Genomic DNA, 12606 nt, shown 5'->3' on the forward strand with positions numbered 1-12606 from the left:
CCAGGATATCAGGTTGTTACATCTTATGAAAAGGTACAATTTTCTGGCAGGGTTTGTTGAAACCACTGTCACGGGTGTGATATTTTTGTCACTTTAAGATATTTGTCCAGCAGAGTACAGGGGTAGCCAACAATGACAGCACTGCAAATATGGAACTTTTCAGAAATTAATTTACTAACAAAGTTGGATGAACTAAAACGGGACAACCAAGCAAAAGGAATGGCTGTATCAGAAGCTGCAAACCTAAGAGTTTGAAAAGTCAAGTTGCTAGGTACTGAGTAGAAAAGCCATAAGCGGGTTGTGTAAACTACCTGTGAGAAGTAGCAAAGGTAGGAAGTGTGACATGAATCTCTAAAAGAAGTGTCACTCAGTACAGGATACAGTGCAATGATCTCAGAAGCACAGTCAAGATAATTTAGGGTTCTTTTCAATACGCCTAACAGATCTTTTCCTCAGTTGTTTATGATTCAAATGCTTTGCCCCTGACAATTTTATGGAAGTTTAATAGGAATAGAAGGGCTGGGGGTTCTGATCTCACAAGGAAAGCACAAAGTAGTATCATTTGTGACATTTTACCTCAGCCAGATCATTAGCATTTTACCTTTGGGTTTGCTACTCAGTCAGGACAGTCAGTATGACAAGAACCTACATGATGTGATCACAACTCTAGTAATTAAAAGTTGAATGCAAATGGTAGGTACAAAGAAGCATAGGAGCAGGAGTAGGTCATTCATTTCTCAAGCCTGCTCTGTCATTCTAGACCATTGCTGATCATTTACCTCAGTGCCAAATTCCTGTGCTATTTCTATATCCTTTGATGTCATCAGTAACTAGAAATGTATCAATATAGAATCCCTACACTTTTTGCTCTGGGTAATTTAGCATGTCCAATTCACCTAACTTGCACATCTGTGCACATTCTGTACCCAGCAGAAACCCATGCAGGCACGAGGAGAATGTGCAAACTCCATACAGCCGGTCACCAGAGGGTATGATTGAATCCGGGTCCCTGGAGCTGTGAGGCAGCAGTGCTAACCACTGAGCCACCATGATAAGAATATTATCTTGAGCTTACATAATGACTGAGCTTCTACCAGAACTACAAAGGTACGCCATGCTCTGAGTGAATAAATTCCTCCACATTTCAGTTATAAGTGGCTTGTCTTTTATTCTGAGAGTGTGTCCCCTTGTTCTCTACTACAAAGTCAGGGGAAAATTCCTTTCTGCATCTACCCTGTTGAACCGTTAAAAAAGTTTTTTTTAATGAAATCACCTGTCATATAGCCCTAGTGTCCTCAATCTTTCTTCATAGGACCATCCCACCATCCCAGAATCAGCCTTTCTAAATCCCTTGAAGTCTCATTGCATTTTCCTCACAACTCACATTCTCACCTAATTTTGTGCCGTGGACAAACATAAAAATATTACATTTGATCTCCATATCCAAGTCACTGATGCAGATTGTGAAAAGCTGAGTCCTAAGCACTGATCCTTGTAGTATCCCACTGGTCACAACCTACCAGCCTGAGAATGACCCATCTTTATTTTTTGCGTGTTAACGAATCCTCAATCCATCCAGTATACTACACTAACACCCATGCACTCTAATTTCATTTACCAACTTCTTGAATGGACTTTTATCAATAACCTTCTGAAAATGCAAATAGGCCAGATCCACTAATTCTCCTTTATGAAATTTGCTAGTAACATCCTCAAAAAACTCTCAGGGGTTTATCAAACCTTATTTTCCTATCATAAAGCAATATTGACCACACAATCAGTAAGTTATTTTCTAAATCTCCAGTAATCATATTCTTTGTCAAAGAGTTCATTATTTTCCCAACTACTGAGTCAGGCTAACATTTATGTTATTCCTTATTTTCTCTCTCCCTCTTTCTGGAACAATGGGGTCAAAGTTGTAACCTGACGATCTGCAGACACTACAGAATTAATAAAATGTTGAAAGATGGTCATCGTTGTATCTTCCTCTATCAAGAAAGGCATAAAGTACTAATGTAGCTTCTCTGCCATTTGTCATTCCTATTATAAATTTCACTGTCTCTGCCCATAAGGGATCCATATTTGTCTTTGCTAATGCTTTTCTTTTTACAAAGCTATAAAAGATTTTACAATCTATTTTTATGCTTCTTGAAGTTTGCATTCATATTCTACTTTCTCTTCCTACGTCAACTATTTGTTCCTAGTTTGCTGAATTCTAAAATTCTCCCGTACCTCAGTCTGACCACATTTTTGGAAACTTTACAAGCATTCTCTTTTCATATAATGTTATTTTTAACACCCTTTGTTAGTCAGGTCTCTCTTGGTATTCCTGTCAGACAATTTTGCCTCATAAGGATATAATATTTTTGACAACCAAGCAGGAATGCTTTACATGCTAGCCATTGTCTATCCACTATCAATCCTTTTGAAGTACTTTTTCAACACATCACAGGTAACTTTCTCCTTAAACTTTCATCATCGCCCTTCTTTAATTTTAAGAATTTTTGATAGAATTTTCCTAGGCCTTGAGTGGTATGGGTAATAACACGGAATTTGGGAAAATATATCAAGAATGGAAAAATAAGATTCCCTATTTTGAGAAAAAAAGTCCAAATGTCCCCTTGGGATCTCAAAGCTACGTGAGATGGTCACAACCAAGTGGTGAGGGCATATTTCCATCCATTTACAACTTATTATTAGCTAATCCCACCTCACATAAAGTGCACAATTGTCCCATGCACTGGTGAGAAACTGGATGACACCAATTTCTGACTGGAAAGTTGTGTTGCGACCTTAAAACTATAAGACCACAAGACATTGGAGCAGAAATCGGCCACTTAGCTCATTGTGTTTATGCTGTGATAGGGAACGTGAGAAACTCGAGTGGGATTTGGAGCCAGAACACAATGGCGTGTGGGGTAATGACAATCAAGTGAGTGCAACTCCAAGCATAAGGGTGGGATCTGAAATAGTGTGGCAAGTGTGGGGTTCTTACAGAGGTGGTATGGCAGCAAGTCACCATTGCTTTGGCATCAATGGCAGCACAGTAGGTAATGATAGTGGGGATGGCTCTGCGCTGGAAAACAGGCGACTGGGTGACTGCTGTAGATCACCTATGTACTGTCCATTAAAATGACCCCAAAACTTTCAGTTGCCTGTCATTTCAGCACACCACATGTTTCCACACCAGCACAGCCTACCTGATCTCAGCCCTCATTATCACTTTTTCAGCTTCTCTTCTGTCCTGATCTATTATCAATAGTTCCCTCATTTGCCTACTCCTTTCATATCTATCCCTTGGAGCTCCGTCTCCAGCTATTGGCTCAGCTCCACCCCACCCACACCCAACCTCGTCTTCAGCCTAAATACCACCTTTTCCCAGCTACTATCAGTGCTGATGATGAGTCACTGGACTCAAAATGTTAACTCTGCTTTCTCCCCACAGATACTGCCAGACCTGCTGAGATTTGCCGGCAATTTCTGGTTTTGTTTTAGATCACCAGCATCTACAGTTCTTTGCTTAATTTTGGAGGTAAAATAGGGGTAATTATTGTTAAACATAAAGGTTAGATAGAAATGTGAGGATCCTGAAAGCTGATGAAGTTGACAGGGACAGCTAGATAAAAGTGAACATGAAGAGTGGAGGAATTCTTAACTTTCAGACAAAGTCAGGAACTCATTCTCAGGAGCTCAATCTGGGTATTGCTCCATTTTCCACCAAATCTCAACTACATAGTAAGGATGAAAAACAGCCAACCCTTCACCGTGGGTGGAGATTTTGTTTATCTGCAGGCATTAGTTGCACTGGTGGGCATTGTGAGCCCTTCAAGGGGCACTTGCAGTAATAATAGATTCCATTGATTCAATGATGACAGACATCTGTCATAGAGTCATAGAGTCATACAGCATGGAAACAGTCCCTTCGGCCCAATTCATCCATGCCGACCAGGTTTCCTAAACTGAACTAGTTCCATTTGCCTGCATTCATCTCATATCATTAAATGACTCTGCATGTGTAGCTCACGCATTGATCTATGATTTATATTACAGTCCTGATGACAGGTAATCACGACTACGTCATTGATCATGACAAGTTATTCCTGGTAATCTCTGTTAAGCAGAAGTGATTTGACAATTCTCAAACACTTTCCAAATGTCTAAAGCTACATAAGGACATGGAGCTGCTCTCATCTCGCAGTATACTGTAAGTATGTGAGAACACCGGTCCTTATATTCCTGTTGCATTCCATAGGAGATTTGCAGAGGAATGTGAGACAGGATGGTAGTACGCCATCTACAGTTATGATATCCCAATGTATTTCAGTGGCAAGACTTGTGTTGCATATATGTGCATTAAGTGCAATGTTTGAGAGGCTCATGTAGAACCATGTCACAGGTCCTTGCAGCAGGGTGAAGCCACCATATCCAATTTTATTGTGGCCTATTATGAGACCTCATTTTTGTGTGGTACGATTGCTTAGGAATCACCTCACTGAGAAGCTGCTCCATTTCCAATATTACCCACAAAGGATCAGTGAACCCATTGCAAGTGGATCTGGCAATACCAGTGAAGAGGCTGCTTCACTCTGCTATAGTAGCCAATTAACCCACAGTACTCTGGCTGTGTTGATTTAAAATGAACATATATTTACAGATGTGAGATTCTATTTACAATGCTGTGTCTCCAGTGCCACCTATATAACCTCAGATTGTCATTTCCAGGGTCTCAAGCAATGCCAGATGGTGTTTCTAGGTTCATTCCTTTGCTCCTTTCTAGCAGTTGATACAACTTGCTGGTCCATTTCAGAGTCAACGATATTGCTGTAAGACTGGAGTCACACATAAGCTAGACGAGGTAACAACAGCACCTCACAAATGACAATGCTCTCACAGTCATCATTAGACTTTTAATTCCAGTTTTTTTAAAATACAAAGAACTGTGGATGCTGAAGATCTGAAACAAAAACAAAAAGTACTGGAGAAACTCAGCAGGTCTGACAGTATCCCTGGAAAAAAAAAAGCAGGGTTAATGTTTCGAGTCTGGTGACTCTGCATCAGACTCGAAACATTAACTCTGCTTTCTTCCCACAGGTGCTGCCAGACCTGGTGAGTTTCTCCAGCAATTTCTGTTTTAGTCTCTGGGTTACTAGTCTAGCAATAATACCACTAGGTTATCACCTCCCCTTAGGCTGCCTTAAAGAGGATGACAGACATCTCAGTCTTTACAATATAACACCAATCTGCACCACTTACCACTACAGAGGCATCAGAGAAATGCGAGCAGAAGTTCCCTCAGAGCCATTGCTACTTTGCTACAGTCAATTCACTGAATCCCAAACCAATATTCCATTATAATTCTATCAAATTCATATTAGTGGAGTGGGCAAGTCTCTTAGGAATTCCAAGCATACATGTTTTGATATTGTTTATATTTGTGTATTTAAGAATTTCCAAGAACTGACTTCACTAGTTTTATTTTGTTTTAGTTCGCAGTATTGTCTGACTGTCCTGATTTGATTTATGTAACCAAATCTCTTAACAATTAGCAATGCACTTGAACAAACAATAAAATCAAAAGGAACATATTGTGTATATGCGTGTGAACTTTGTACTCATGGTTGCAAAGGATATTATTTGTGGGGGAATTGTTCTCTTCTCATTTCAGGTTTCCAATGAAATTTTCTGGAAATATGGCTGATTTTGGAAAATCTTGTCTACCATCAATAGAAAGCAGAAAAGCATCAGTAAGTGATACCCTGAGTCAGATCAGACTGTTCCTTGAACATTCCTCTTTGTTTTCATTGAGAAGGGGGTCATTCAGGTGCTTGCAATAATGCTGAGAAGAGCTACAATGTTTATCTTCTGCGCAGGGGTCTGAGTTGCAAGTGAGGCTAGAAAATAGAGAATTGAAAGTTGATTGTTTTAGGTATATAAGACCAGTTATGATTTTAGAAAAGAAATCCAGGTGACCAGGAAATGTACTTCCAATTAAGTTACTGGAATAGAACAAGAGCTCATGTGAATAGAAAGCCTGATATGAGGAATTCTTATTCACAATAACTTTTTAACATGTGAAAGCATCTTTAAAACAAGAGAGTGAATATAGAAGCTCTGGAATCATTTCAGAAAGACAGTTACTTTAGGGGTTGTGGAGTAGGCTACTGTAGGTATCTGAGTAGATGACACAAATTAAAATGGACTAAATGACCTGCAATAGTTTTTCAACTTATGGATTTCACTCATGGCACTCGCTAACTGTCAGCTTTTCCCTTATCAGCCTCCATGAGAAAAACTCTTTAAGAAACCTACAATAGTTTGTTGACATACACATGAGATGATGGCTAAATATGTCAAAATGCACGGTTGCTTTGCTTGAGAGTGATTTTGACATGATTCAAAGAGTGTGGAATTATTCCAGTTTTTCTCCATCTCTAACTAAATAAGATTGACTGAACTCATTTCCTCTAGGACAACAGGGTAAATTTTGACTTTTTTTTATTAGGGTAAATGAGTCCGAGTCAATTAACAGCAAAATGTTTATTGTTGTTGCCAAACACAAGATCTATCACAATTCCTCTCTGAACTAGGAAAGATTCAGCATTTGTACTACCTTTACAATATAGTTACAAAGACATATGATTAATGTCTAATTTCTTTTGTTTGATCTATTGTTCTTTTGTTATTCAGTATTTCATTCAGACAAGATAGGCTAAATGAAGAAGATTTTTGGAAATAATCATTGAATCTTAATGAGTTCAGAACTTACAAACATGTATTTTGATTTGCCAGAATCTCTCTCTTGGGTTAATCCTCCCAAATTTTCTTTTGCTGCACTGAATTTAACACAGTCATGGATTTCAAAGTTGGAAACATAAAACAGTGACTCAACAATCAAGAGACTTTCCTTTTCCCTCAAACGAGGATTCTATCCTATCATGTTTGTCAGTTTCCTTGCCTGTGTCCATCCCAATTCTGTCTCAAGCACTGCACACCACTTCTAACCAATGGCCATGTGACCCCTTCTCTCTCATCGATAACACGGTGTGCAGATGGAGGAATACAGCAGGCCAGGCAGCGTCTGAGGAGCAGGACAGTTGACGTTTCGGGTCGGGACCCTTCTTCAGAAATGGGGAGGGGTAAGGGAGCTCAGAAATAAATAGTGAGAGGAGGCGTGGGGCTGGGAAAGGTAGGTGGGATAGTGATAGGTGAGTGCAGGTAGGGATTGGTGGGGATTGGTCAGTGAAGTGGGAGAGGTGGATAGGTGGGAGAGAATATGGACAGGTTGTGTCAGGTCAAGGAGGCGGGGATAAGAGGGTGGGTTGGCCGTGGGAAAGGGTGGGGAGATTTTGAAACTCGTAAAATCCATGTTTTAGCCATTGGGCTGTTGGCTCTCGAGGTGGAATATGAGGTGCTGCTCCTCCAGTTTGCAGGTGGCATCATTGTGACACTGGAAGAGGCTCAGGATGGACATGTCACCGAGGGAGTGGGAGGGGGAGTTAAAATGGTTGGTGACTGGAAGGTGTTATCGTTTGTCACGTGCAGAGCACACGTGCTCTACAAAGTGGTCTCTGAGCCTCCGCTTGATCTCACTGATGTGGAGGAGGCCACATCAGGAGCAGTGGATGCAGTAGACCAGATTCACAGATGTGCAGGTGAACCCCTGTCGAATGTGGAAGGTTTGTTTTGTGCCTTGAATAGAGGTGAGGGGGGAGGTGTAGGGGCAGGTTTAGCACTTCCTGCGGTTGCAGGGAAAGGTGCCGGGGGTGGTGGGGTTAGTGGGGAGTGTGGAGTGGACAAGGGAGTCATGGAGAGAACAGTCCCTACGAAAGGCAGATAGGGGTGGCGAGGGAAATATATCTTGGTTGTGGGGTCGGATTTTAGGTGGCGGAAGTGGCGGAGAATGATACGTTGGATGCGGAGGTCGGTGAGGTGGTATGTGAGGACAAGGGCGATTCTGTCTTTATTTTTGTTGGGGCGAGGGGATGTAAGGGCAGAGGTGTGGGAAACGCAAGAGATGCGTGTGAGGGCATTTTCGATCACCGAATAGGGGAGTCTCCCATTTCCTACAGACTAAGAAGGTGTCTATGGGAGCCCACTTTGTAGGACACATGGAACAGTCCCTCTTCCGCTGCTATGCTGGCACTATCCCCCACCTCTTCCTCCACTACATTGATGACTGCATTGGTGCCGCCTTGTGCTCCCATGAGGAGCTTGAACAGTTCATCAACTTTACTAACACCTTTCACCCCAACCTCAAGTTCACCTGGACCATCTCCAATACTTCCCTCTCCTTCCTGAACCTTTCTGTCTCCATCTCTGGTGACCGCTTTGAAACTGACATCTATTTCAAGTCCACCGACTCCCACAACCACCCAGACCACACCTCCTCTCACCCACCTTCCTGCAAGAATGCGATTCCCTACTCTCAATTCCTCTGCCTCCGCCACATCTGCTCCCAAGATGGGGCGTTCCACTCCCGCAATCCCAGATGTTCTCCTATTTGAAATTATAACCTCACCTTCTCTCTCATTTGTCTTGCAGGTTCTGCAACCCTCCTGATGATGCCTGCAGAGATGAAGCAGACTCTGAAACAACTGCCCTTGTGGATCTCTGTGGATAAGAATACCAAGGAACCAGCCCAGCTGTCTCCTTCACTGCCCACCAGCCCAAATACTGACACCTTGGTGAGAAGCATTGGCATAAAGAATTTGTGGGTTCACAATCTGGTGAACACCAACCGTTACAGCTCGACTCCTGGCCAATGAAGACACAGACTAGGCCACCGGGCATGGGGACCACTGGATGCTGGCCACAGACTGGGCCACTGGCATCAGCCGCCTGCTCTGCTCCAGGCAGGAGAGGACCCAGTGGTGTTGGCGACAGTGGACTTCAGACAGGCATATTGTGTGGAAATGCCCTCAATGCCAAAAAACTGGATTAATGCAGCGGATTTTGTGACTATCTGGCTGCCTCCACAGGCAGGTTGATGTCTGCCATGGACAGCCAGGTCCAGCACCGTCAGGGGCTACTGGACAGGAGAAATTGGGCAACTTAAAGAAATAAGCAATTCTGGCTAAACACAGAAATTTTTAGGAAACTCTATTATGGATGCAAAAGGTAGGAAATCTTCCGATAAAGCAATGAAAAGTGGGAAACCTCCCTTATTGTTAGAAAAGGTGATAATCCTTCATTAAATTCACAAAGAGCAGGAAATCCCTCCAGGAAAGCAGCAAAGCATGGGAGAACAGCCATCAGTGCAAAATAAATATCTTTATAGAATATAAAGTACCAATTCACATTATGAAGCCCTGATATCTAAAACTGCATTGTCAAAAAGGCTGAACAGTTTCTAAACAGGAAAATATACTTCTGTACACAATTTGAAGTAAAGCAATGCTGTTATAGCTCACCAAGGGACAAAAGAAGAACTCAACAGATTCAAAGAGACACTGAAAGCCTCCGACAATTATTTCAACCTCAGAACTAATAACACTCTTGATGAAGAAAGATTGAACAGAAGAATACAACATCCAATAGAATTCATAGATATTTTCAAAAGTAATATCTACAGACAGGTGGGAGACAAAACAATGGTGTTATAAAGTCAAAATTCAGAAGGAACTGAATTATTGTGGGTGCTACTGTGGAGTCTTTGTCATCACAATTCTATTACACCAGGTTACACAAGTACCCACACAACTAACCATTGTAAAGATATGGATGGCAACCCACACAACAACCTGTTCAGCAACTTTAACTAGATTGGCTTCAGTGGATGAGAATGACAAGTGATGATGTGAACATTATGCAAGGCTTCCCTCCTCTGCATTGTTAGATTGTGTAGGACACAGGAGACCATCACCATGCATGAGATCTTTGTTGGATTGGTCAAAGTGTCTGAGTTTAATATTCTACAGACTCACTGGCTGGCTTGATAGCTATCGGGTGGACCCAAGGCTGGTATTGTATCTCTCCTCTGTTGCAGTGTGAGTGTCCCTCATAGCAGCCATTTCTTCAATCAGAATCCATCCCTAAAGATGTAGTGGGGGTTGGAAAAGCTGTGGTACCCGGGACTGCCCCAAGAATTTAGGTATCATGGTTACATCCTGGGAAACGGACGCATACCTTGTGGTGCACATTGAACAGTTGGACATTGAAGGAGTGGAAAACTTTCCTGTTGTTGAAGGTCACGGTTAATCCAGCTCCACCTTAATAGTTGCATGAACCTGTGGGAATCTATTGATGACCCTGAAGCTGATGGCCATTTCTACCATATCAGGACTGTAGTGTATACAGTCACTGCTCATCGTGAACATGGCATGGTCATTTCTTTGATGTAGTGAAGGGCTGCAGACTAGAAGGTACTATGCATATCCTTAGTAGATTCCTGGAAAGATCTAGATGTGTAGAAGTTGAGTGCTATGTTGACCTTGAAGGTCATGAGCATTGGGTGCCTACAAAAGCCTAAGAGGCACAACTCAGTCTGCAGCATGGCATACCACTCAGTTATGCCTTCTCTTGAAGGCTGCAGTCTTCATTAATACTGTTGCCTGAGCAGTTGTAGATAGTTGATGTATGTATTCTGCCATGGATAGGCCCTGCATAACCCCTATGGCTGACTTGTTGCTCTTGCAGTTGGCGCAGTGGAATTGGTGCTGTGTGGTCTTTCCTGCGTCTGCACCTTTCCTTTCCCATGGATGTTGGTCTCTCTCTCTCTCTCATGCACTGTCCTTAGAGCCAACTTTCCCTTGTTGCTCCCCTCTCAGTAGGTGCTAATATATCCCTGCGTCCTTTACCAGAAGGTCCATCCTGGGCACCTTGAAGGCCTACCAACGCTGGTTGGCAATTGCATCAGTTCCCTAACCTTCCCCTTCAAGGCAATCAACAATCTCTGGCATGAGCAGAACACTGATGGAAACTCTCCTATAACCTGCGCATGAATTATAGCAGTACCTCACATTTTCCCTTCAAGATCCCATACCTGTAAGAGCAGGGGAGGGGTAAGGAGAAATAAGAGTCTGTGTGAGGAGTGGGAGGAAATGCTACTGCGAGTGTGGAACAGTGTGGGATGACTTTATGCTTTTTAGAGGGTGGGGGACTGGACTGCCTCCCAAAGTACATGAGATGCCTGAGGAGCGAAGTTTATGGGAGGTGGCGGGAGTGGAGATGGAGACTGTGAAGGGAGGATGTTACTTTCAGTGAAACGGGGTATTTCCTCTGTATGTAACCTTGTGCTGTGCAGAGAGAGGGTTGTGTTTTATTTTGTGAATCTACAGCCTTTGTGGAGCATTGTAGAAAGGGGAGCTCGTTCCAGGGCTGTATCCTGAGTCGGGAGGGTACTGAGGGTAATTACACGGCCCAGGACTGCTCCTTGTTGTACTGTAGCGTGTCGAGCTGTGAAGGGTCAACTTTCAGAGGTGTGGAGTGATTGCAGTTTCAAGGCCAGTCTGACACTGGGATATTCCCTTGGGAGATACTGGGACCTGACATGTGAGAGACTCCTGGCTATTATCTAACATCTGTTTAAATATTTTAGGCTATCTTTGGTGTTGATATGAACAAAGGCTTGACACTGATTGAAATATTTGAAGTACTGTCTGCTGATGATATCCAGAAATGTATTGGCTGTGACTTCAGTGTGAGTATCTGATGACTGCGACTTACTCAGGCTAACTCATTTTGAATTTCCAGTTTCAGTTTGTTGGCAAGGATTGAAACAATTCCATTTCATTATTAAACTCCCTGGCTCCTCTCATCTGCACACTGACTGGTGTTCCTTCTCTCTGTCTCTCAGGGCCATATCCATATCCTGACTGGTGTCTCTCAGCAACTCCTACCTCACACCCCCATGCCTCTCTCTCTATCAGGGCGATACCTTTAGACTGATTGGTGTCTCTCAGCACCCACTCCCTCAGGGAGATACCTGTACACTGACTGGTGTCACTCAGACATGACCCCGCCATCTCTCAGGGCAGTATCTGTGTACTGACTGGTGGCTTTCAGTCCCTTCACTCTCTCAGGGAGATATCTGTACACCGACTGATGTCTCTCACTCCTCTCTCTATCTCTCTCTCTCTCAGGGCGATACTTGTGCACTAACTGTTGTTTCTCAGGCCCCTCTCTCTCTCTCAGGGCAATACCTGTGCACTGACTGTTGTTTCTCAGGCCACCCTCTTTCTCGCAGGGCGATACTTGTGCATTGACTGGTATCTCTCAGTCCCCTCCAGTATAGGAGTTGGGAGGTTATGTTGTAGCTGTAGAGGACATTGGCTATGCCACTTTTGAAATACTGCACTCAGTTCTCGTCTCCCTGCTTTAGAAAAGGTGGTGTGAAACTTGAAAGGATTCAGAAAAAAGTTGCAAGGATGTTGCCAGGGTTAGAGGGTTTAACCCAGAGGGACAGGCTGAATAGCCTGGGTCTATTTTCCCTGGAGTGTCAGAGGCTGAGGGGTGAACTTACAGAGGTTTATAAAATCATGAGACACATGGATAGGGTGAATAATCAAGATCTTTTTCCCAGGGTAGGGGAATCCAAAATTAAGGGGCATAGGTTTAAGGTGAGAGGGGAAAGATTTAAAAGGGACCTAAGGAGCAACATTTTTGTGC

General features: G+C 43.0%; 1 long non-coding RNA gene across 1 annotated transcript; it reads left to right on the forward strand.

The window, feature by feature from the left end:
- Window positions 1–957: 957 nt before the first annotated feature.
- Window positions 958–8686, forward strand: LOC125486372. Its single transcript, XR_007265053.1, has 3 exons — window positions 958–1107; window positions 5666–5744; window positions 8542–8686. It is a non-coding gene; the product is annotated as an uncharacterized LOC125486372 (long non-coding RNA).
- Window positions 8687–12606: the final 3920 nt, after the last annotated feature.

This window comes from Rhincodon typus, chromosome 2, assembly GCF_021869965.1.
Source record: "Rhincodon typus isolate 14 chromosome 2, sRhiTyp1.1, whole genome shotgun sequence".
Classification (NCBI taxonomy): Eukaryota; Metazoa; Chordata; class Chondrichthyes; order Orectolobiformes; family Rhincodontidae; genus Rhincodon; species Rhincodon typus.